The sequence below is a fragment of the Esox lucius genome, chromosome 1 (assembly GCF_011004845.1).
Source record: "Esox lucius isolate fEsoLuc1 chromosome 1, fEsoLuc1.pri, whole genome shotgun sequence".
In the NCBI taxonomy this organism is placed as follows: Eukaryota; Metazoa; Chordata; class Actinopteri; order Esociformes; family Esocidae; genus Esox; species Esox lucius.
In genome coordinates this window covers 26,576,988-26,602,543 of record NC_047569.1, presented here as the reverse complement: position 1 = coordinate 26,602,543, position 25,556 = coordinate 26,576,988, and the positions used below count along the sequence as shown (strand labels likewise).

The 25,556-nt window shown below is 39.8% G+C and overlaps 1 protein-coding gene across 1 annotated transcript in view; it reads left to right on the top strand.

Moving 5' to 3' along the window:
• The first annotated feature begins 16,840 nt into the window (after positions 1 to 16,840).
• Positions 16,841 to 25,556, top strand: part of dchs1a (dachsous cadherin-related 1a) — a 126,924-nt gene continuing 118,208 nt past the window's right edge. The window contains exon 1 of the mRNA XM_010870521.4: positions 16,841 to 17,234. The gene's annotated coding sequence lies outside the window, so the exon portion shown is untranslated. The remainder of the gene's footprint in view (positions 17,235 to 25,556) is intronic.

Sequence of the window (25,556 nt, the reverse complement as noted above, 5' to 3'; positions counted from 1 at the left end):
CCCGCTGCCCAGTGACCGCAGCCGCCAGCTCCTCCTGCTGCCCAGTGGCCGACACCGCCAGCTCCTCCCGCTGCCCAGTGGTCGCCACCATCAGTTCCCCCTGCTGCCCTGTTTTCGTTGCCGCCAGAACCCGCCGATGACTGGTTCCCGGTCTTGCGGTCGGCTGTCACGTTCTGGCTATACCCCTAGCCATCTCTGCACTGGGCTAGGGCCATAGTCAGGACAGGACGGAAGGTGGTACCTCTAGTCACCTCCGATCATTTTGGTCTCCCCAGTCGGAGGCAGGTGTGGATCGTTGCCTCCAATTGGGGACCCTATTTATGTTCTGTGTGTGGCCACACCCAGTGTGATTCATTTTGGTTTTGTCTGTGCATTGGATACCCCACTTCACTGGTTGCTGCGCTTGTTTTGTCTTGTCTTCTTTTTTGGATTTAACATGGATTATTACCACTTCTTCGACTCTGCGCCTGTGTCCTACCACAACCTCACCCGTGACACCCGACAACACCTTGACGCACCTCACAGCTTCTGGCACACTGTCATTTGGAGTGACGAGACCAAAATAGAGCTTTATGGTCACAACCATAAGCGCTATGTTTGCAGAAGGCCTATAGTGAACAGAATACCATCCCCACTGTGAAGCATGGTGGTGGCTCACTGATGCTTTGGGTGTGTGTGAGCTCTAAAGGCATCAGGAATCTTGTTAAAATGTATGGCAAGATGAATGCAGCCTGTTATCAGAAAATACTGGCAGACTGCACATGGGACGCTCTTGGACTTTCCAGCACGACAATGACCCTAAGCACAAGGCCAAGTTGACCCTCCAGTGGTTACAGCAGAAAAAGGTCAAGGTTCTGGAGTGGCCATCACAATCTCCTGACCTTAATATCAACGAGACACTCTGGGGAGATCTCAAACGTGCGGGTCATGCAAGATGACCAAAGACTTTGCATGACCTAGAGGCATTTTGCCAAGTTGAATGGGCATCTATACCACCTGCAAGAATTCTGGGCCTCATAGGAAACTATTACAAAAGACTGCGTGCTGTCATTGATGCTAAAGGAGGCAATACACAGTATTAAGAACTAAGGGAATGCAGACTTTTGAACAGGGGTCAGTTCATTTCTTTCTTTTTTTGCCATGTTTTGTTTTATGATTGTGCCATTCTGTTATGACCTACAGTTGAATATGAATCCCATAAGAAAGAAAAGGCATGTTTTGTGCCTGCTCACTCATGTTTCCTTTACAAATGGTACATATATTAACTTTCACCAAGGGTATGCAAACTTCTGAACACAACTGTATATATACAGTCAACTCAAGTATTTGCACCCTTCATGATATTGAGCAAGTGACTTCACAAAATAAACAGCACAATGAGTCATATTTTGGACACAAACATAAGGGGGAGCTGCATTCTTTCATTTCAACACAATTCTTCAAACACAATAGATTTTATTGAGCAGTACATTTTTATTTTTCTCTTTGACATTATGGACTTTTTTGTGTTGATCAATGGCACAAACCCCTGATTAAATCCATGTTGATTTCATGTTGCAACACAACAATTTGTGGAAAAGTCCAAGGGTATGAAGACTGTTAAGAGCCATTGCATATATTTGAATGTGCTTGTGTGTGTATTTACATACAGTGCTGCTTGAAAGTGCTTCAACCCCTTGTGCAATTATAGATTCATTTTAGTGTTCAACATGAAATACTTATTTAATCCGAAGTCTTTTATCTGAAATGACAGGTTTATAGTTGCTACTTTCATATGTTGGTTTGGAGGAAATAATGCATGTAAGTAGAATAAAATCGAAATAAATAAGGAATTAGTGCAGGTGCAAAAATAAGCAACACCCTTCATTCAATAGATTGTGGTACCTCCAATAGCAGCGATAAAAAAAACTCATCTGTAGCCAATAATCAGCCTCTGATCCTTTTCAGTTTTTTTTTTTCTTGCCGAACCATTTGAGTGAACTTTGAGGGGTGTCTGGATTGTAAGGACTGGTTCTGGTTAAATAAAGATTTCATATTGAATACAAACAAATCCATAATTTCACATGGGGTTCTCATACTTTCAAGTAGCACTGTACAGGCAGTAAATAGGTATATGAACTATGTTTACTGTAATGTTATTGTAAATATATGGCATGTAATAACAACTGGAAAAAAAATTATGTAAAATAATTCTAATAATATGACAACTAAAATCCATGGCCTCCCACCATGCAATCAATTTGCTAACATTGAGTGCTCCAATCATCTGAAGGACAAACCGCATTGCCTGCATCATGGTCTGTTTTCTCGTAAGCGGCACAAGTGTTCTTGTCATATTCATTGAGCTGGAGGACTGCATTTAGATTGTACTGTAAGGCTAACTGCTGCCAACCAAACAAACGAGTAAAAGTCATATAAAAAAATCAGGTCTATTCACTTGGAATTATTGAATTATGGAAATATAAATACTAATTTGCTAACAGCACATAACTAATTGGAACCACTGCATAAACAACATTTCCCACTTTAAAATGCTACAATTAAAGCAATAACTTGGGGATTAATTGAAAATTACTTGAATTAGGTTAATAAAGAATAATAACTTAATTCATCCGGTCGCCCTCATTTTTGTGCTGTGAATAAGTAGTCAACATGATACATTGCTGTTCACACTGCAATACTCAAAAGAAGTAGAATGTACTGTCTTGGAAAGTTGAGCCTTGACAGTGAGATTTCAGTTGTAGCCAAATTAAACAAAGCTGAAACTGTGTCCAGATGCAATCTCTGTGCTCTGTATCAAAATGGGTTATAATTTCCACTAGTCAAGTACTGCTGCTTATAACTAGATTATCTGTGAGACCATTATTAATTTACATCATTCTTTGTTGTAATGGCAAGGCCACAGTGATGACTGGGATTTCAGGGAAAAAAAGACATTCAATAGGATGAACTGTCCAGTAGGATGGCCCAGGATTACAACATGAATATCAAGTAATGGGAAAGAGCAAACAGGGAGTTTGTTACTTTGAGAACATACATCAACTTCAAAATGTTCTACCTACAAACACAGTAAGTCTAGAGTCCAAATGCCATTTCAATTATAGTGTGCTTGTTTTAGGAGTACAGGTGGGATGATAGTGGCAGCATAAGTGATTTGAGATCCCCTTATCTGAATGATTGTAGGTTGGGTCTGTCTGTCTCCAAGGATCAAAGGATTCAAACAAACGTGTGTGTGAAACATCTTATGAGGGAAATAGGGCACCATTTGGGACACAACAAGTTAGCGGGTGTTCGTCAGCATCATGTCAACTGTCTTTGTCTTGACCATGTTCTTGCTGATGAACTTAGGAGAATCGACATTTCACATCCCTGTGGAGTGACATTGTCCCAGTAATGAGATTAATACCATTGTTCTCTCTCATCCTCCCTGTTATGGATCCGAGGAAAATTAGTGTTTGCTTGAACAATTTCTTTGTTTTGCCAGGGAATTCCTGGGCTAGGCAGTGAAAGAGGCATTCCAATGAAAGACTGCTAGACAATAAAATGCATTCCAGAAGTAGAATGAAAGGGATCTACATAAGAATTGTACTCAAAACAATGTCCCTGGAATGTTCTTGTAAGAAAAGTTGGATATTTGATTGATTGTTGATAAATTCCCACCATGGCTATGTGGTGTGAACGTGCGCTCTTATGCATCAGCACCCGGCCAATTACCCACTGACAAACACCTGTGCAAAATGATAACCTTTAACGCTACTCAGTTGCCAACCTCTTGACGAAGCACACCTACCCCCAATCAGATATTGTCTGGGAACAATAAAAGGGCCCCAGAAAAGCAGCTCTGCAAGTGATAAAAAGTACAAAGAGAGTGATTGTGGACCGAGTAGCCCTTGATGCCTGGTGATCGTGTCAAAGGGGGTGTCAGAGGGGGAGGAAGATAACCAGGCAACCAGGAGAAGGGTGCTGAGGCCGCCAAAGCTGCGACCGCCCGCACCTATAACCACGGAACCAACACCGTGACGCTTCACCAGGCGTCACCACCTCACCATCCCCAGTGGGTACGTTTTTGATGATTGACATTTCTCCCAATTTTTTGTGATATTTAGTAATGAAGTGCTCTCCGGGTACCTTTGTATTTGTATTACCTTTTTATTTACTTTGTGTTACAGCGAATATCATGACACACATAAGCCATGCTCATTTTATGACAATACAAATTAATGGAGTTAACAAGAACACAAAAACATTTGGATCCATCCTGAACGTGAAAAATGTATAGCACAAAACGTTGCAAAATATGATCTATCTGAAGAAAGGTTTGTACATGTTGAAAGGATGTTGGGAGGAAGGTTTAGCACAGAGACCCAAGGCAATTTCCTGGTTCCACTTGCTGTCTCCTGTGGATGAGAATAATAGCAAGCCAGGATTTCAGTCACCAATAGGAAACCAGTTCAAAGCCAGGTAGAAACAGAGGTAGAATATAATGTTACGTTACGATCGTTTTTGTCATTGCCAAGTAATTTATTTTTACTTGGCAAAGATTTTTAAGCATAATTGTATAGTCCATAGCCAATATACATTATATGGTAGTCATTGACAAATGGTGAGAGGGAATTGTACATGTTTAAGATACAAACAAAGATCAATCTTTGAAATGAGAACAGTCTGGAGGGGAGCAGAGAAAAGGGCAGGACCCTGCACCAGAAACACTGTTTATTTATGTGGCACTCTACATCTTATTCAAACAAGCAGAGAGAGTTTGATGCATGTATCTGATAATGCAGTCAACATTCTGTGAAGCTCAGCTGACATTGGGGACAACAGTGGTAGGGTTATGAGATTTGTGAGTATTTGTATTTGTGTGTGTGTGTGTGTGTGCATGCATGCGCCTGTGATCTCCATCTTTATAAGTCACCCTGACTTGGCCCACCTGAGGAAACAATAACAACACCATAATAACATCACAAAATGCAGGTAATAAAGTTTGTCTCCTAGTGCCCAAGGGTCACAATGAGCCAGGCCCTGTCGGGTTTGAGCCCAGCACCTATAATCCAAATAAGTGCCATACGAACGCATATAGAATGATTTAATTCAAATGTTTTGCCCACTTGCATTTGCTCTTAGCCAACAAACATGAAGAATCAGCATGAAAATCAGAGGCCCCATGGTAGAACAGTTTAGCTCTTCATTTGTTCACCATGTCGCATTCAATTTGAAAGAAGAGAACTTCTCTTGAGGCACTTTCAAATTGCCCTGTAGGGAGAGAGCGCATCCCCATTCACTGTAAATTACACATCTTAATGCAGTTGCGGGAAACGACACATGCGATATCAGTTGATGACCACTGTAGAAATACCATCAGCTTTCTTGTTATGCATTTTAATTCCAGAAGACGACTGAGCACCATTCAGACCAGTTGTAGCAGCACAATAGTTTTGGTGTAGATTAAGCACTTTTGAATGCATGTGTGGATTTTATATGGATTTGTGATTTCCAATTCCTTCCCAATGGGAGTGGTATTGGTGGACAGCAAAAAATGCATTCTCATTTGTCATGCCAAACCGACTACGGGTGTGCGTGGCAAAAGAGCTCTATTTTCATGTAATCTGACCAAAGCACCAATTTCCATCGGAGTGCAAATGCTGTCCAAGTGTCCCAAAAAAAAGTAAATGTCTAACTGTCCCTTAGAAACAGACACAATATTGTGGAATACATTGCGTTGTACCAGACCAGTTCTCAAGAAAATGCGGTATAGTTCCCTGTAGTACTATATAGACCAGCCAAGTAAAGCTTTCCAATATGCTCAAAATCCCGTCGCAAACAGCACTTAGTCTATTATGGATAAATATAAATATGTATCAACTTTGCTTTGACTAATCTCATATGGGCATTCTCGAGTTTTATTCCAAATGTTACATAATTCAGCCCAATGTGCCCTTGTCAAAAGTAATGCAATTCGAAGTGAATGGCAGCAATTCCGACATAGTCTTCATTTTGTTTTACTGCCGAGTCTAAAATCAGGGCAAGTCTGCTCCACTCCATGCTATTTCCTCACTCTTGTGACACATTTTTAAGCTACAGGCTGCAATTGGTAGATTCATTCAAGACTTAAATAATTTAGAGATATCCTAATTAAAGAATTCTTCATGTGTTCCGTTAGCAATAGCTGGCAGAGCCAGCAGTGTTGTTTTACGTTGTTCCTGTTCTGATTGCTCGCTGTGTTGATTAGTTCTTTCTGGACCTTCCAACTACTCCCATAGGAAACAGGCTCTGTGGTCTCCTGTTTAACCCCTGGTCAGATGTCACCGAAATAGCCTTCACACTGTCATTACCCCAACCACAGCCTGGGGATGTAGAAAAGACCACACCACAAAGTAGAAGAGCAGATCACCAGTCCATTACAGCACCTTGATCTTCCTTCCAATGTACGTGTGCGTTAGTGTGCGTGCGTGTGTGTGTGCGTTTGTGAGCGAGCGTGCTGCTCCAATACATCACTGCTTGATGTTGACAAGGCTTCCATTATAGTGGCCCAGCAAACTACAATCACACACGGGTTGCTGCTGTGTATAACAACGTAACAGAATGTGTCCCTTACAACAACACAATGTGCGGTGAAAAAGCCGTCATTTAAGGCATGACTTCTGAATGGAAGGTGGAGAACACATCAGTAGCAAACTGTAAACGGCTCTGAATGCTTTCATGTGGATGAACCATAGGATGTAAATGGCATTATATAATCTCTACACTGTGGTACACCACTTCTGATCAGGGCCCATTGATGGGGCGTTATATAAAGAATATGCATGCTGACATTTGGACACCTTATGCTCCTTCAGAGAGGGAGAGCCACACAATTCAATCATGCTTAGGGAACACATTACTGCGATTCATTTATTCCAAATCTCCCCTAATTAACGTGCCATGTGTATGTAAGGTTGTCCATACATTTGCATTAAGGGTGTTGAGAATATTTGTTTTGGAATTTGTCAGGCACTCCAGGGGCAATAAATGTCAGCAACAGTTTAAAGTTAGGACAGCTGATCCATCCGAAACTATGAATAAACCGATAGAAGTCACCAAAGTATGTCATGTGATACAATGCTACATTTTCGCTCCAGCTATCAGGCAACGTATCACATAACTGTAACCTTATGATAAAAGACAACAGTGAATGATTACCTTTGTGAAAAATCCTAAATTGGCCAAACCAAATTTTAGACCAAGTACTATTAGTAAAAAAGATACATTGAGCCAAGACAGAAATAACTTCTAAACAATAAATGTGTATAAACAATAAAACATTTCTGCTTATCTGTGACAAGTGTAGGTTGCCAATTTGACGATTAATCCTTAACAAGGTTACTACTTACAAGACATCAGACATACAGTGGATATAAAAAGTCTACACACCTCTGTTAAAATGCCAGGTTCTTGTGATGTAAAAGAATGAGACAAAGATAAATCATGTTAGAACTTTTTCCACCTTTAATGTGACCTATAACGTCCACAATTCAATCGAAAAACAAACTGAAATCTTTGAAGGTGAAAAAAACAACAACAAAAAAACTCACAATAACCTGGTAGCATAAAAGTGCACACACTTAAACTAATACTTTGTTGAAGCACCTTTTGATTTTATTACAGCACTCAGTCTTTTTGGGTAGGAGTCTATTAGCATGGCACATCTTGACGTTGCAATATTTGACCACAATTCTTTGCAAAAACGCTCTAAATGTCCCTGTTGTGCCATATTTTCTCAACTTGATGATGACTGTCTTCACTGTGTTCCATGGTATAGCTAATGCTTTGGAAATTATTTTGTACCCTTCTCCTGACTGCTATCTTTCAACAATGAGATCCCTCTGATGCTTTGGAAGCTCTCTGCGGACCATGGCTTTTGCTCTGAGATGCAACTAAAAAATGTCAGCAAAATCCTACTAGAACAGCTGAACTTTATTTGTGATTAATCAGAGTCACTTTAAATGATGCAGGTGTGTAATTTTAACATGAGTTTGAATGTGATTGGTTAATTCTGAACCCAGCCACATGCCCAGAAATAAGAGGGTGTGCACACCCAAGTTATTTTAAGGTTTTTATTTTTCCTTTTTCCCCTTTGAAGATTTCAGTTTGTTTTTCAATTGAATTGTTATAGGTCACATTAAAAGTGGAAAAAGGTCGGACATGATTTATCTTTGTCTCATTCTTTTACATCACAAAAACCTGACATTTTCACAGGTGTGTGTAGACTTTTTATATCCACTGTAATATTAGGTAAGTTTCCCCACATTTCTTCATTTCCATAACAAACCCATCCATGTGTTTTACTTAATACATGAGGTCTATCACAGCTTAAAACATTATTGGCCATGGGTTGAATACCCCATCCAAGTTAAACAATTTTTTTGAGAAAAGCTCAAAAATAATGCATTAAACAGTTTAGCTTACATGTAAGTATAGAGTAAATGTATATAGACATAAGAAATTTATATGAGCAGTGGAAGAAACATGCAATTCTCATTAAATCTATTGTTTTCTTAGAAATATTTGGTATTACCCATAGCTAAAGGAGACAGTTTGGGTAGATTGATGGGTTTGTCAAAAAAAAAAAACCTGATGCCTGACAAATGTAAGACCATATGTCAGTTCCTGGCTGGAGGCCTCTAGGCATCTTTATGCGCCTGGGGGCACAGTCAGGGCCTGACTGTGCAGGTCCTTCTAGGCATCTCTGCACTGCAGTTTTGGTTGTCAACAATTAGAGGCAGCTGTGCTGCATTGCCTCTAATTGGGTACCTTATTTAAGTTGCCCTTTTATACTTTTAGTTCGTGCCCCATTGTTTGCACCTGTTGTGTTTGTGTTATGAGAGGCAGTTCTTGGCTGTGCCTCCCCTCTTGTTGTTTTCTTTGACTGAGAAGAACGTTAAAGGTTGTATTTCTGCTCTGCTCCACGTGTCCTGCCTCATCTAAACATTGCCACCATATTCCAATTTACAGAAACCCACCAAATATTTCCAAAACAAGTTCAAAACCAAAATGCCTCAGTCTACAACCCCAGTAGCAACATGTCTGACCTGTTTCCACTAGCCCTTGTGTTCTGTTAACATTTTGGTTCCAGTCATTATGTTAGTGGGTCAAATTGGCCCGGGAGGTTAAATCACTACCCAGTACTCACTATGGATATTTTAGCTCCCAACAAATGTGTTTGACATCCATAATTAACTCATTACTCATATAAATTATAAAATGTACTAGTTTTATTTTATTATATAGTCCATTTAGACCACATTGACCTTATGATGACCAACACCTTTACATTTTCTAAAAAATGTTCTGCTTAATAATGTCTAGATATTATGACCATAGTGACAACATCAATGTTTCGGGTCAAAACATGTTACACACCAATCAAAAGTTAGGGAATCAGATGGAGCAGGGATTGGTCTCTGCACAATAAGCAATGACGATGTTCACAGAGGAGAGGTTTCTGGGAAGGCTCTCACACCACGTGCTGTTTGTCTCTCACATGACGTGCTGGTCTTGGGTCACAATTATTGAAGTGAACTACTTTAGAGAATATACTGTATGAAATGTATGGGTCCTCCCATCTACTACACAACAAAGTATTTCCTGAAAGAAAAGTTCAGTTCCAATAATAACAAAGATTATAATAGCTTGTGTTTTTGAAAGGTGAGGGGTGATTTAACTTTAAGTGTGTGTGATGTTAAACATCAAAAAAGGGTCTCAGTGGGTAAAATATCAGACATAACATTATGACCACTGACAGGTGAAGTGAATAACACTGATAATCAAGTTATCATGGCACCTGTCAGTGGGAGGGATATATTAGGCAGTGTGATACTTTGGGCAATGTTCTGCTGGGAAAATATGGGTCCTGCCATTCATGTGGATGGGGGACCCAAAAGGGGGACCTACACAATATTAGGTAGGTGGTCATAATGTTATGGTTGATTGGTGTATCTATAACAGACAATTATTCACCTCATATGACCTGGTAGAAGTACAGCAACAAACACTGACCATGGCAGGCATGGTTTGTTTGTGCAGTATGTGTGTGTGTCTGTGTGTGTTGAGGAGACGTGTAGTAAGGTGTAGTAAGTTATGGTAAGGTGTAGTATAGTGTAGTAAGGTGTAGTGAGTTGTAGTGAGGTGTAGTAAGGTGTAGTGAGGTGTAGTGAGGTGTAATAAGGTATAGTAAGGTGTAGTATAGTGTAGTAAGGTGTAGTGAGGAGTAGTGAGGTGTAGTAAGGTTTAGTAAGGTGTAGTAAGGTGTCGTAAGGTATAGTAAAGTGTAGTAAGGTGTAGTGAGGTGTAGTGAGGTGTAGTAAGGTGTAGTGAGGTGTAGTGAGGTGTAGTATAGTGTAGTAAGGTGTAGTGAGGTGTAGTGAGGTGTAGTGAGATGTAGTAAGGTGTAGTGAGGTATAGTAAGTTGTAGTAAGGTGTCGTAAGGTATAGTAAGGTGTAGTATAGTGTAGTAAGGTGTAGTGAGGAGTAGTGAGGTGTAGTAAGGTATAGTAAGTTGTAGTAAGGTGTCGTAAGGTATAGTATAGTGTAGTAAGGTGTAGTGAGAAGTAGTGAGGTGTAGTAAGGTGTAGTGAAGTATAGTAAGGTGTAGTATAGTGTAGTGCGGTGTAGTAAGGTGTAGTGAGGTGTAGTATAGTGTAGTAAGGTGTAGTGAGGAGTAGTGAGGTTTAGTGAGATGTAGTAAGGTGTAGTGAGGTATAGTAAGTTGTAGTAAGGTGTCGTAAGGTATAGTAAGGTGTAGTATAGTGTAGTAAGGTGTAGTGAGGAATAGTGAGGTGTAGTAAGGTATAGTAAGTTGTAGTAAGGTGTCGTAAGGTATAGTAAGGTGTAGTATAGTGTAGTGCGGTGTAGTGCGGTGTAGTGAGGTATAGTAAGGTGTAGTAAGGTGTCGTAAGGTATAGTAAGGTGTAGTATAGTGTAGTGCGGTGTAGTGAGGTGTAGTAAGGTCTAGTTTCCACTCTCTATCTGCACTCAGCAGGATGTTCAACAAGCATTTTCATCTATTCTCCACCACCGGGTCATTTTGACCGTAACTTTACGAATGTAACAATTTTTTTTAGAGGCGCTTGAAACTGTAACATTCGGTCGCCTTTCGTTTTATATGTTCATAAAAACAATATTGAGGATGTCATCAAGTTTCATGCAGATCAAAATAACCTAAATGGTATTTTAGACAAATCAAAGTCTTAAAACGGGTCAATTTGACCCTAACTTAACTAAAGGGCTAGTAAAGATGCACCAGTGGGTCACGAACACCATGTATATTATTTGTCAATTTATGCCCCCATCATTCACACATTCTACTATTCCAACAATATTCTATAACTTTTTCACTGCTATCCAAATATACTTTTTAAATGTTGTCATTGTCTTTAAACTAAACTATGGTTAATGTCCTATTTCTTTCAGTTTTTTTCTTCCACTTGCTTTGGCACAGGAAAAACCTTTCCCTATTCCAGTAAGGCACCTATGAGTTGAATTGAGACACAGATGAGACATAAAGGGAGACAGGGGGACAGAGCCGAGAATATTTAGTTATGTTACTTCCCTCTAGTGTTCAACCACAATGCAGAACCAATGTTTACAATCTGATAGCTGTCAAACTAGCAAACAAACAACAAACCAAACAGGAGATTTATCTGATGCTGCTGTTGCTCTTTTACACAAGCGTGGTTACTTCCTGTTTTAACTGAGCCATGCACTGATCCTCCCTAATCGTATCCTGTGAGGAGGAGGCTAGCTAGTCCATTTAAGTTGTGTCTGGAAAGATACTCCATTCCCAACATAGTGTACCACTTCTTAGCAGGGGCTACATACAGGGGTTCAAAACAGTTCTGCTCCAAAGTAGTGCATGATGTAGAGAATAGGGTGCCATCTAGGACACAGGACATTTAGTCTGTACACAGTCCAGTCCTGAGTGGTTCCAGGTTGAGGAGTCTGTTTTGAGTAAAGGTCCCCTCAGTGCAAGGCTCTGACAGGTTGTTGGTACTGACTAGGGAGAAGAGGCACATAAAATAACTTGGCTGCGTACCGTACATATTAGCCAGGTAATGTAGCGAATAGAACAAATATGTAGTGATGTATGCTTGTTTACAGTCCAAACACAATAATGTGTTTCACAGCTAGTTAACGAGGACCCTCAACCCAGCAATCTAATGGACAGTTTAGTGGGGTGTAGTTTACCATTAAGTTGCAATTTTGTGTTTGGCATTTACAATGAAATAGGCTGTTTCTGCTATTGTGCTTGAATATAAATTGTGACATAGATAAAAAGTTACTTCCAGGGTTGGGTAGTTTTTGTTTTAATTTTATGTTACAGTTACCTGTCCACATTTGTAACCTGCGATTATTACGGCCACCAGTGATGGATTTTCAAAATGCAAATGAAAGAAATAACTGTGATTATAAACCAGCACTCTTGGCTTAAAGTAAATGACGTCAGCAGCCAATGATAACCAATGAACACAATTATCAGAGATGCAAAGCAAGGAGAATCACATACCCTACCTGTATGGAAATATACAAATAATCGTCCTTTGGCAGAGTGCTTCCCAACACACCTTTCTCCACAAATGTCGTGGTAAATTCCATTTAAAGTTTTATCTTGAAGGTAGCGCCATTTTAGGTAGCGCTATCTAACAAATAGTTTCCTAATCTATTAAACAATTATTGTAAAAGTTATTCGGTGCAACTCGTCCTGGCGGTGTTGTTCGTTGCATTTGACAAATAAACGTATATAACACCAGGTAGGCCTATTGCCTATCATTGTTCTGAGAATTATGCGTCGAGTAGATAACTATACATGCATCATCTAGGACTGGGTATGTATGTATGGCGTCAGATTGAGGCCAAATGTTGCGGGAACCTGACTCCCGAGCAAGTTTCATTCATCGTCAATAGAGCAGAGAATCAGACTGGTAAAGGAGAAATCCAGCGCAGCGCAAGCATGCACTTGATTGCACACACAGTCATATGCCTCGATCACACCTACCGCGTCAAAGCAGAAAGCTTGCAGAACATTTTGTGCAGCTACGCAACTACTCCTAACGCACTGATTATCCACAGATGTTGCATGCTGCTTTTTATAAAATTGAGAAAATCATACATAGGCTACCAATTATTGGCTAGATAGTAGCTTGCTAACAGCCATATGGTATATATTCATCTTTCTATCAGTCCCATTTATCACAAACTCAATGCAATAAAGATTGTGAAAGCAGGTTAAATAACGGGCTTTATTACAAACCCTTTACTTTAGATATATTAGTTCCTAATTTCAGATACGGTAATAAACACTACACATCAATGACATTTTTCTAACCGGAAACAAAGGACCAGGCGTTCAACTTGACAAATGAACTCGCGCTACTTGTCCATTTTGGTCCGTGGTCCTACCACCTGGAACAGTTGATTGTATTGGCTATGGTCCAGACGAAAGTAGCTACGAAGTTCCTCTCCTACAAGCCTAAGCTCTTGCATCAAGTCCCCAAAATATCTCAACCATTGGTCTCATTTTTGAATGAGCCTATCGATATCTTGACTATTAGAATTATAATAACCTCCAAGCTTTAACTTTTAGAGGGAGATTATATTATAGGCTGTCAACTTTTATAAGAAAAAGTTTTCTATAAGTGCAAAAAAAGTTATTTGAGGCATACGTTGGATAAATCCAACGCATATAAAAGACCCAACGTTCCGCAACTGCTTCTGTACTGCAATGCAGCAAGCAATTTGCAGCGTTCCATTTGAAATGAATAACTTCCGGTGTATCACAGTTCATTGACGCTGCAGGTCTGATTGAGGCTTTAGTGTGGCGCCGGAAATGTGTTTTCATTTTTAAGAGCTGTAAATTATTGTGAAAGCAGATTATTGATTTTTTTCACAATGAAATGTTATGCAGAACTCTGCAGGTTTCGGTGCTCTCTCAAATTCACCATTGGTCGCGAATGGAAGTGAATTCTCTTACACACATTCCCATTCCACTAAATATCCCTATCGCTCTTTTTTGCTGGAATATTTTACGGATAGACATTCATCCAATGAAATGCCCGTTGTTTTGCAGTCAAAGCAATCTGGGGCTGCCTTTTCCCACACGCCACACGACTAGCATGCCTGCATTATAACATATGTAACAATGAATACCTGTGACATGCAATAGAAGTGTTAGAGTAGGGGGTTAAAATTAGGGTTATGGACTAGGTTTAGGCTTTGGAGTTAAATTTAGGTTTAGATTTAGAGGTAAGATTTGGAGTAGCGTTAAATGGTTAAGATAAGTATTAGAGAAAATAGTGTTTTCAAATAGGCATTTGTTTTATGCTTAGGGTTTTGAAAAATGCGGGTCTTAATTCAGCTGTTTTAATTGATTGATACCACCAGAATGTGATCCAAGGCCATAGCTCAGGATCTTTTGGGTATATAAGCATGGTTCTGTCAGAGAGAAGATTGGAAGAGGAACATGGAGCTGCAACACCATCGGAGTCCTGAATGGTACTCTATTATATCTATTTAACCACTCTATTATCTATATTAACCAATGAATTAGGAATACTGTGCCATTTTGGTTCCAAAAATGACTGGAAAAATGACTGGAGAAATTATTGGAGAAATGACTGGATTTGTCTATAACATGTACCTCTCTCAACCAAGCAGCAGACTGTCAGGCCTATAGTAAAACATAGTGCACTTTAGAGAATAAGACACCATTTGGGACATAACCCATTGCTCTTTCTTCTCTCTGTTCTTTTAGCCTCTCTTTCAAGGGTGTGTCTTTCTGGGCGTCCAACATGTAACAGAAAATATTCCCTTTGAAGTCTTACATGCCTTATATTGTTTAGGAAAAACCCTGCTGTTCTCAGAGGAGAGTCAAACTTATCATGGAGGTCACTGGAGCTGATCCCTGGTATTATCTAATCATCCTCTTTCAAACCATCTGGACCAGAGAAACACCTGCACTGTCTGACAATGCTGCTAATTTACTACTACAGTTCAGCATTCAACACTTCTCTTCCTTCAAAGCTTTTCACCAAGTTTTAAAGCCCTTGGTCTTGACAGTGAACTCTGCAACTGGGCTCTGGACTTTCCAACCACAGGCTTTGAGGATTGGCAACTACACCTTCTTCTGACTCTGAACCCAGGGGCACTATGGATGTGTCTTGGTATTTTGGTTCCAGGACAACTCTTCATCAATGTCAGAAGTTGAGTCCTCCGCATCCACCTCACCCAGTAATTTGACATGGACAAACACAACTCTGAGCAAAAAGGCACAAATGTTAAGAACTGAAAGCTCCCTCCACAGATTGCTTGTAGGACCTTGTGCTGCAAGCAGAGAACAACTGATTTGAACCCTGTGGACTAGCAGGTTTAGATACCATTTTGATCCATGAGCGGTCATTCTGCTGAACACTTGAACTGGAATGATCACCTGCACTAGCTTTCTGAGCCTTAGCACACATGTAGTCACCCACCAATCAGCCACACATAGATGCAGGCCATAAACACACACACACACACTTTCATGCTACACACATCACTGCACATGCTACTAGACTTGTATTCATGTAAAACATTTAGTACTTTTGTACTTCACGTTCGTATTCTTGCTTGGGTTTTAGCAGTTCACTGGTGAAACCCTATCGTGTTTGTTCCTGTTAATTTATTATTGTTTTTGAGTTGTGGATAGGTGGAATCTGCAAGTAGCACAGCAGTTTCTCTAACGCAAACAAGTACTATAGTGGAGGAAGAACTGCCCTGAAGGCAGTTGTTAATATGATTGATTAACTCAGTGGACAGGGCAGTGGTTGCATTTCAAACTGAATGCTCTGTGAGAAAACTTGCCCCGGTTTTAGTGACTCGTGTTTTAATAAGCCATTTCTTTGGCCCCTCAACAGCTTTTTGTTTGAAACGCTTAAAAGAAACTCAGGATAATGAAGGCAATATCACTTTAAACGCAAATGCACTTTCAAATTGGTTAGATTTTATCTGTCCAGATTATTTAATCCCCTGCATTTTTTTCCTTGACATTACCCCACTGGAAAAATGCACTGGAAAGATGCACTCTCTCCATTTATTGATCCTGCAGTTCAGTCTCTCTATTTACTGATCATGTAGAGCAGATATGCAGTCTTTAGTCAGTCACTTATCTCAGAAAAATAGTCGGTGGTCCACTATATATACAACTCAGGTTTTGTGCCTGTCCCTACCCTTAACTGTAACCTTAACACTTACCGTTTTAATTTCTAACTTGAATTGAGTGATTTCAGATTTCGGAAGTGAGCTCCAATCTCCAATTACTCAACTAACCACAAACAATTTCTGACTTCGGGACATATCTGCCTCCAAGACAAACAACAACCATGTTTACGGCGGAGTATAGGCTACACGCGCAACTGCGTACTACTTACAGCGAATGGGCCTAAAACTTAAACTTCAACTATATTTTGGAATTACCTGTAAGTTATATGCTATATGTTGCTAATTAATAACATGAATCGCTGTTTTAAAAACGACTAACTTCCCTGTACTAGATAGATAGGAAGATTACTGTAAGTCAGGTAAAAGAAGCCAAAAACTTTGGTGCATTTGCTTAGTTACACTTCCCTTTTACATAGCCTGGTGGCACCAGAGCTCAGAAAATTCTACCTCGTTGCTTTCTCAGTGGCTCCCTCTCTATCACGGCGCTGTCAAGCAACATAACCGTACACTTCTTCACGTGTTGAATAAATTAGCCCAATCTTAAGGAGGGCGGTTCATAGCAATAGTGAGGTGTCGGGTTTCATTCCGCTGGATAGAGGCAGCACCAGCGGCTCCGCTTCTGGACAGTCCAGTAAGCGTTAGTGTGGATGCTGTCCCGATGCCGATTAGTTGATAACGCCCTGATTACAATATTTTAATGATATAGGCTGGCATAAAGGAAACGGTCGCGGAAAAAGTGGTTTTGAATCATTCCGGTTACCTGACAACAGGGTACTGAAGAAATCACAGGAGTTTACTGGAGGGAAAACGCTTTCACCAACGAAATAATAGCACTTTATCAAGGATACACCTCGTTCTTTCGAATATGGATATAATTTAGCAGGGTTTTGACTTGACTTTTCTTTTTACTTCACAAGAGATTTGGTTGAAAGAGTCGGCCGCTATAGTTGTTTCTCTTCTAACGGACGTGTGTGCGCTCAGAAGTAGAGACGGATCAGATGAATGTAAGTTCTAGCGGTGTTCTACTACTGTCAAACGTCTATCTCACCTCACTGAAAACATCAATGGTGATACACTTGCTATTTGTTTATAGGCCTACTTATATAGGCTAATAGAATGATTAGTTGCATTGGAGTTACAGGAAAAGTTACAAAAAGAATGTGCATCTGCCTTAACAAATTATATTTGGTGCCTGGACACTCATTGATTTATTCATACACAGGCCTACGGTTGAGGACACATTTTTTTATAAAAACTTTTTATTTGCTATTTGTTTATTTAAAAAAAGAATGACATATGTACAAACATGAAACTGCATTGTTTGTGTAATGTACTACATTTCCACACATTTCGTTAATCACTTCTGTATTTGACTTTATAGGGACTGTACCTGACAAATAAAAGTTGCCGTTTTTAAACTTTAATGACTGCGGTAGGCTATACAACATTGTATCCGACGTTAGTAGGCTATTACACTGCAAGATGACTGCAGTAAAGAAACATTGTTATTTTGGAAGCAGAATTTTCAACATTGTCTATTACAGTTATAGCCTACTGCACTTCGACTGCGATTATTTTGCACTCTTACTGGAAACTTATTTCGTAAAGGATAGCATGCAGTTACCACGTATCCCATCAAACAATAATGTTTGACTGGATGTTATCAGAGAACTTAGCCGGACCCATGGACAGACGGCTGTCAGTGATGTTCAGGTCTAGTCACGTTATGTAATGATTATCCCCACTGTTGAAACTGCTATCGACAGGCAGGCAGTACGGTGGAGCGGCAGAACGTAACCCTGAAAACAGATTCTCATTCTAACCCAAACCATCTGTTCCTGACAGAGTGCTGCTCTCTTCTCTCTGCTCTTCCATGCTCTGCTCTCAGCTCCGCGGGAGCAAACACTTCTTTCATTTCAAATGGAGAGAAAAAGATTGATATGTATTTATGGGCCCTATATTATATTGCAATGTATGCTATAAAAGACAAAAGCAAATGTCCTCTACACAGATCACTTATTACTCTAATGGCTCCAGTTGAGATTCTGAACTGTTTAGGCTATTTAAACATTATTAACTTAACTGAAAAAAACATTATTTGCAAACATGGATTGTTTTAAGTTATGTGTAAATGAGTGATATGCTAACAAAGAATGACACTTTGATAACATCTGATCAAACTATACAGTATTTTACAGTATTAGGTCTAGTTATCTTTACTTTGCTAATTTACATATTTTAAGATATTCTAAAATCATTTATAGGATTTTGTTTAGACAGGCAGCCATAATCTAATCTTTTCCACTATTTGGTCTTTTGACCAGTCAGATCTGAAATGTAGTTATTATTTGAAGAATATCAAAACAAATATATAACTTTTTAATTTTTTTTGCGGAACTGCACTGCTTGTGTAAACACAGCCAAAGTGTCGGCAACCACCTAACCACATGGCAGGAATGATGAATAAGTCAGCTTCAAATCATAATGTTCACTAATTGGTGTTTTGACAAATCAGACCAGCTCTAAAAAATATCAGATTTTGTTTGTTTGATGTGTTTGGTCAAAATGCAGATGAGTTAAAGATTCAAATTGAGATGCCTGTGTGAACTCAGCCTAGGGTGTCTGTTCATTTGTGTGCTTCCCAAATTACATCCTACTCAAAAGTTATGCACTATCTAGGGTGCCATTTGGTTTGTTCCCCACTAGCTACAGAAAAATTCCTCCCAAATTGATTTATCCATGGAATTCTATTGTTGGCGGTGGTGTAATGCTGTGCCATTGTGTCATAATTCACTGTCCCGTAGACTACTACATACTGACAGTTGCCAGGAGGTGGTGGTAGTTATTCATTAGTGTCAGCAGGGCCCTGTTCATTAGGACTTAAAGTGTTTCTTACAAGTTTTCCCTAATGTCTAATTAATTCATTTAAACTCAGTTGGGTTCCATATCCCTAAACGGTACATTTCCTCCCCAAAAGGCCCCTTACTCTTTTCATGGTGCATTATTTCTGACCAGAACCCATACGTTTCTGAGGCTCATACACCATTATGCTCTATCTGTTGGGCTCTGGTCAAAAGTTGGCCACTAGAGCAAATAAGGTGCCATTCTGGACTCAGACTCTTTTTGTTAGTATGCTGGTTTCCATGGTGCCCTAGAGTGATTACACCAGCAGCATCCAGCTCCTCCTCCTTTTGCATTGTCCTGGAGCGCTGTCTGGAATACCACTTTACTGATGTTCCTCCCTTCTATCTCTGCCCATTCATCAGGTCAACACAATGTTGAGGTTTTCCCTCCGTTGTGTCAGTGTTGTGTTAGAGTGCCATGCAACACGTTCTTCGCCACATCACACGAGATCAATGGTGAGGGGAGGGATATGACACATTCTTGGTCACTGATAACAATTGTATAATAGTCAAGGCAACAATGGCAGTCATTAGCTCTCGCTGGACAGGATTTACAAATGTGTTATATCAGTGAAATTCCACATTCCCAGCTGGGATTGAGCACAGATCAACTCAAGTGCATGCTAGAAGTCTGTTAGCTGACTGAGCTAAAGCCTGGGTTATATCACTGAGAGACATGTACGCTAGGTGCATTGTCTAAGAGTTCTTTGATGATTGGCTTATTAATTTCCTCAATATGATATTGCAAGCAGGAATTTGTTAAATCTGATGTTTTCCAATCACTGGAGTCTTATGCCAAGGAACGAGTTGTGGCAAAGCAATTCTCAGCAGAGTGGCTGGACTGAAGAGAAATATATAGTTTAGGTTTACAAAGAAAACAGAGAAGGAAATCTGCAGAATTGTTGAATGAAACCCCAGCCCTAAACCTCAGAGGAGCTTTATGACAATCCAAGGATTATGTCATCAGTCAAATCCCAACAGATCTATGATGAAGTAATTATTTCACTCTATTAGCAGTGTCCCTTGTTGCCTGGGCTGGTGTTGAGGATAGAGAGTTTATAATATATCATATTGAGATAAATGAACATAACAGGACAGCATAGTCGAGACTTTCTACATACCATACTGTACATTGTGTGGAGAGTATCTGCAGTATAACATTGGTAGTCAGCTACATTATGAAAGTATATTGAAAGTGTCCAGCTCAGCCATTGATGGACGTGTCTACTTGGGTTTAATACAGCAAAGATACTATAACATTTCTGTTGTTGTTTTTGACAGGAAGTTTGTGACAACACAGGCAGAAAACTGGAAAGAGAAGGGCCTAGATATCACATTATATTATATACAATCTAATATGTATGCTTATATTTATATATTTTTTTCTAGACATTTTTAGTTGGCCCTAAAAAAATCACTAGCTGTCCAGTTCCCAGATATCACTAGAGATAAAAAGCAGAGTGGTATGGAGCATCCAGTTGATTTTAGAGTAGAAGCTGCTGTGTGCATGATTATGCCATCCCTGTAATGTAAAACAGTCATGGCTTGTACTATTTCCTTTCCACTATCAAAGGACAGACAGGCACTCTTTTTGTAAGATAATAATCTTTTGTGCACATTCTCCTTCACAGAAAGTGATTATATTCAACAGTCACGCATTATATTAAATTAGTTCCCAAGCAAAGTCCAATTTCTTTGACTCCTCAACAATTTATTTGTCCTAAATCAGCTTATGAATGACATGGAGACAAAATATGAACAAATCTGTTTCTAAGTGCACTGAATTGTAGACATCCTTTGGAAAAGTGTTTCCATCCTAAATTGTTGCAGATTTATGTGTGGTTCTAGAATAGATCAGTAAAACATTTTGCTAAATGGAAAGTCCACGCCTAGGCTAAGAACACCTGTCCTATAAAGGGTTTATCCCCCCCAAAAAATATTCTAAGATCTAAACGTTATTTGCTGCTTGCTTTCAAAATGACTGCCTAGTTAGGGAAGATTGCATATTGAGACTATGTCACTCATTAAAACAGGAATAACTATCTCATTGTGGGTGCAATCAATTCCACTACTAACGTATTGTTAAACTAGTTTAGAAAACTGTATTGCACTTATTTGTCTTTGTGTATCATACAACTTATCAAACAACTGATAAACATGTAAAAGATATTAAAACTTACATTTCAGGAAAGTAGATCCCTTTTGAGACTTGAAAGAATCATTTAATTAGTATTTTTTACAAAAACATTTCTAATGACTTTTAGTTGAATGCATTGCCTCAAAAAGGCTTAATCAGATCAAATCAGCAAATAACCATTTTGAAAACATGTTTTTAAGAGTGTAGTAGTTCTGACTCTCTTCTCATTATTTGCCTTGCCTTGGTATAACAGAGAATGTTCCCCTTAAGATGGAATTTTGTGAAGCGTCTGCTCACTAGATGAATTGGCCAGGGAGGCTTTTCTGCCAGTGAGGCCATGGCCTGATTCAGACCTGTTATATTCATCATGGACCAAGGGTAAGGGGTGTGTTCAGTACACGAATACACACACAGACTCCACTCCCTACAGCTAGGTGTTTATAGGCCTATTGGATGTGTAGACTGTAGTTATGCTGTGATACATCAAGGCATGATCAGCTGAACATGTGTCAAGAGAGTATTACACAAACAGTTTGTCAACTACGCAGTCCATGGTTGTTGATGCGTTCGCCTTCAGGAGATGCAAGAAAATAACAACAGACCGATCTAGCTAAGATGACCCAGCAGATAACTTCAAATAACAGGCTTAATAGCCAGTTGAAGTTGCAGAGGTACCTAGTCGTATGGGAAGCCCAAAGCAATGCCGCTGGAATGCACATCGTTGTTCTGACATTTCTTTTACGTTAGGGTTGGAATAGAATATTCATATTAAATTGTAGGTCATGTTAGTAAGACACAAACGGTAGGCCCTGTAGGGCTGAAATATCAGACAATCATCTAAAACAGAACCATATCCTACTGTACAGTCTCTCTCAGCTGATCTGTGGTCAGAAGACTCCCCGCAGCACCTCTCTCTGATCACGGTGTCCATCTGTTTCTAATGATGCAACTGCCCCAATGCACCCACAGAACCACAGCAACATTACTTCAGACAGGATCATGTTCAAAGGCCAGGGGAGTGCATGTTTTCCTCTGTTCGCTTGCAGGGCGTCTTACACAAACACCACAGCCAGGTCCCTATGTTTCTGTTTCTGTCCACGGGAGAAAGAGATGATCCTGCCTTTCCTGGATGGGTGTTGTGTGTTGTGTGTTTGTGTTTGTGGTGGCCTCATGATGAAAGAAGGCAGTGTGTTTTTCCAATGCTGTGTGTGTTTGCTATGGCCAGGGAAGGCCCGGCACGCACATCAGAGCTTTATGACGGTGATGGCTTTCCCTGTTCCTTATACCTGCCCCTGTGGAAGCACTTTGTCTGCGGCCCAAATAATATCCTATTCTTTTATTATCAGTGCACTATTTTTGACCATGGCTCATTCCTGCATAAAGCTGTGCCATTTTGGACACATTCCCTCTCTGGTCCGCATTACCACAGTCAACAGAAATGTAGCACTTGAAATAGGACAGCTGGGTTTCAGACAGGCCTCCATATCCAGTATTCACATGGTTGTTGATTTATTCATGCTTTTCATCTAATAATAGGTAATATTTAATGTAGTACCCAGGTTCTACCTGGAACCCAAAATAGTTTTAATTTGAACCAAAAGTTCTACCGTTAAAGAAAAGGTTCAACCTGGAACAATAATGTGTTCTCCTAAAGGGGAAGTCGAAGAAACCTTATGGAACCATTTTTTGTGTATGAATTCAAATTCACTCTGTGGTTTCCTTTGTGGAGAGACTCTGGCTCCTCAACTTGTCCTGTGCTTCCTTCCCAGCCAAATGCTCAGCTCTCCAAAGCCCAGAAGTTTTATTGGAATTAGCTGGATTCTTTAAATGGAATTTGGAGCTGATTTTCAGAATTTGTTATCATATAGTCTAGGCTGGTGAATAGTGTTTATTATTCTGTTTGTATCTTAGATGGAACCTAATTGCTTATTATATGCCGTGTATCCTATGGGCGCAGTTCTAATGTAGTGCACATGTAGGGAATAGGGTGCCATTTGGAACCCAGATTGTGTGTCAGATCAAGTCTTAGACCTGATAAAGAAGGGATCAGAGGCATATTTTTACTTATTGGAACTTAGTGTTTTGAAGAGATACAGGAATAATCAGGGTAATATCTTTGGGCTTGTGCTTTGTCAAACATCTCTCAAGGCTAAAGTTTGTCCAAGATTAAATAAAGTACGATTACGATTTACAACAGAATAAATACAGTGCTTGCATGTGTGATTATTGCATGAACAAATATCCCATTAAAAAACATACTCTTGTGCATAGGCACCGATACCGTGGGTGCTCCGGGGCTCGAGCACCCACGGAAAATAGCGAGCACCCACAAAAAATATATATATATAAATGGCGTGCGCCTATGAGCACCCACGGAGGAAAACATAAATCGGCGCCTATGCTCTTGTGTCCTATCTTTGGTTATCTCTTATGATTGTAGTTAATAGGCTTGGGTATTCAATGATGACCAGTTGGATGGACTGGATGGCTCTCAATATAAGGGACGCATCCCAAATGTTATCCTGTACCCTAGTAAGTGCACTCTTTTTTACCAGGGCACATAGGATGTCCCATAGGCCTCTTGTCAAAAGTACTCTACTGTATATAGTTTATAGGGGACCATTTACAACAGATCCTTGACTCAGGAGATGAAACAGATTCGTAGTGAATTGGCCATGTGGGGTTGTTTCTTCTGTGAGCAGTGCCTTCTATAATGTTCACTATGCTTCATGCTGGCCTTTATTTCAGATTGTTTACCCTTAAACTTGGGAGATGTCAGGACTTTAATAACCTTCTGTGAAATAGAGGCTCAGACTGATGGTTAAAGGCATCGGTACTTCTCAATAGGACCCCGAGTGCAGGGAAGAGTTTCCCTTTTAGCAATGTGAAATCAATTGGTGCAAACAGGTTATTAACACTTAAAAGTAATTTTTTTTAACTCTTTGATTTGACCAATGAGGCATGTTTTCCATTTGCACAGTGCTGCCCAGAGCATATATTGTGGCCGTTTAACAAAGTAGCTGTGTTCATATTTTCTTTAGTCTTTAACTGGGCCATTTTCTATAATTAGCGGCCACATGTGCTCTGGCTGTGTGTGTGTGTGTGTGTGTGTGTGTATATTCTGTCAATGTCTTGCTTGACTGTGGGTTAGACCCTGGGTGTGCAAACCTTTTGTCTCGAGGGCCACTTTGGTAATTGGAAATTCAACGGAGAGCTGCACATTTTATTCTCCTTCCGATTTGTTTTCAAATTTGATTTGGTGGCCAGAAATGGGCAGTTAATATTATAATTTATAATATTATAACATTATATATTCTACTTATGTTTGATCTAATTTTAGACCAGTGTCCGTGCTGTACAGTTGAATTTTTTTCTACAGGTAGAGTTGTGTAGGTCCAGGCTACTGATAGCACTACATTGCCAGCTTCACTCTAGTAACTAGTTTTGTTCATTTTTCATTAACTAGTCAGTACACTGGCCATTTGTGCATGAACAAGGTAAAGATGTAATGTGACAACTTGTTGCAGAGGAGTGGCAAATGTACGTGTTTGATAGGAATAAAACTGGAATCGCTCAATTGTAAATCAAGACAGAGTGATCTGATGCAAGATGACTTGTAGGCAGTCAGCAAGTTGCCTGAAATCGTTGACATCCTCTCAAACACGACCATTCGCCGTCTTCTGTAAGTCAGAACCAATCAGTGGGTCTTTTTTCTGTTTCAGTGTCTAATAGTGTTTAATGCTCAGCCTGTCCCGACGACATGTCCTCATGATGAAGTCATTTAACTAAAATGTATAGAATATGTAAGTACTCATTTCTATTCACACCACATAAGGAGAAACTCTTGCTGGACCAGAGGTATGTTGTAAGGCTCAACACATGTTTGTGCAGCGCTTAAACTAGACTCCTGACCTGGAAGGACTATAAACTCATTAGTGTCCACTGAAAAAGTGCTGTGGCTGGTGATAGTAGAACATTTGAGGTGCCAGTGTGAGATGTTTTTAGTTGCTTCCCTACAACAAACATATTGTTCTGATTCTGTTCATGCTTAGAGCAGGACCAGATTTCATATGTCTCCACTTTCACACACTGAGCGATACATCGTCTTTAGACCTCAGTTTCCGCAGGGAGAATCTGTCAGAGACGTGTCCCATGTCACCTCGGAAGGTGATATGCGACAGTTTACATACCTGTTAAAACTATTTAAAAAACTGTTAAAACGATTTTAAAAATATGTATCGCCAACAAGTCTTGTTCATCTAAATGAAACTATTGGAGTGTAAGAA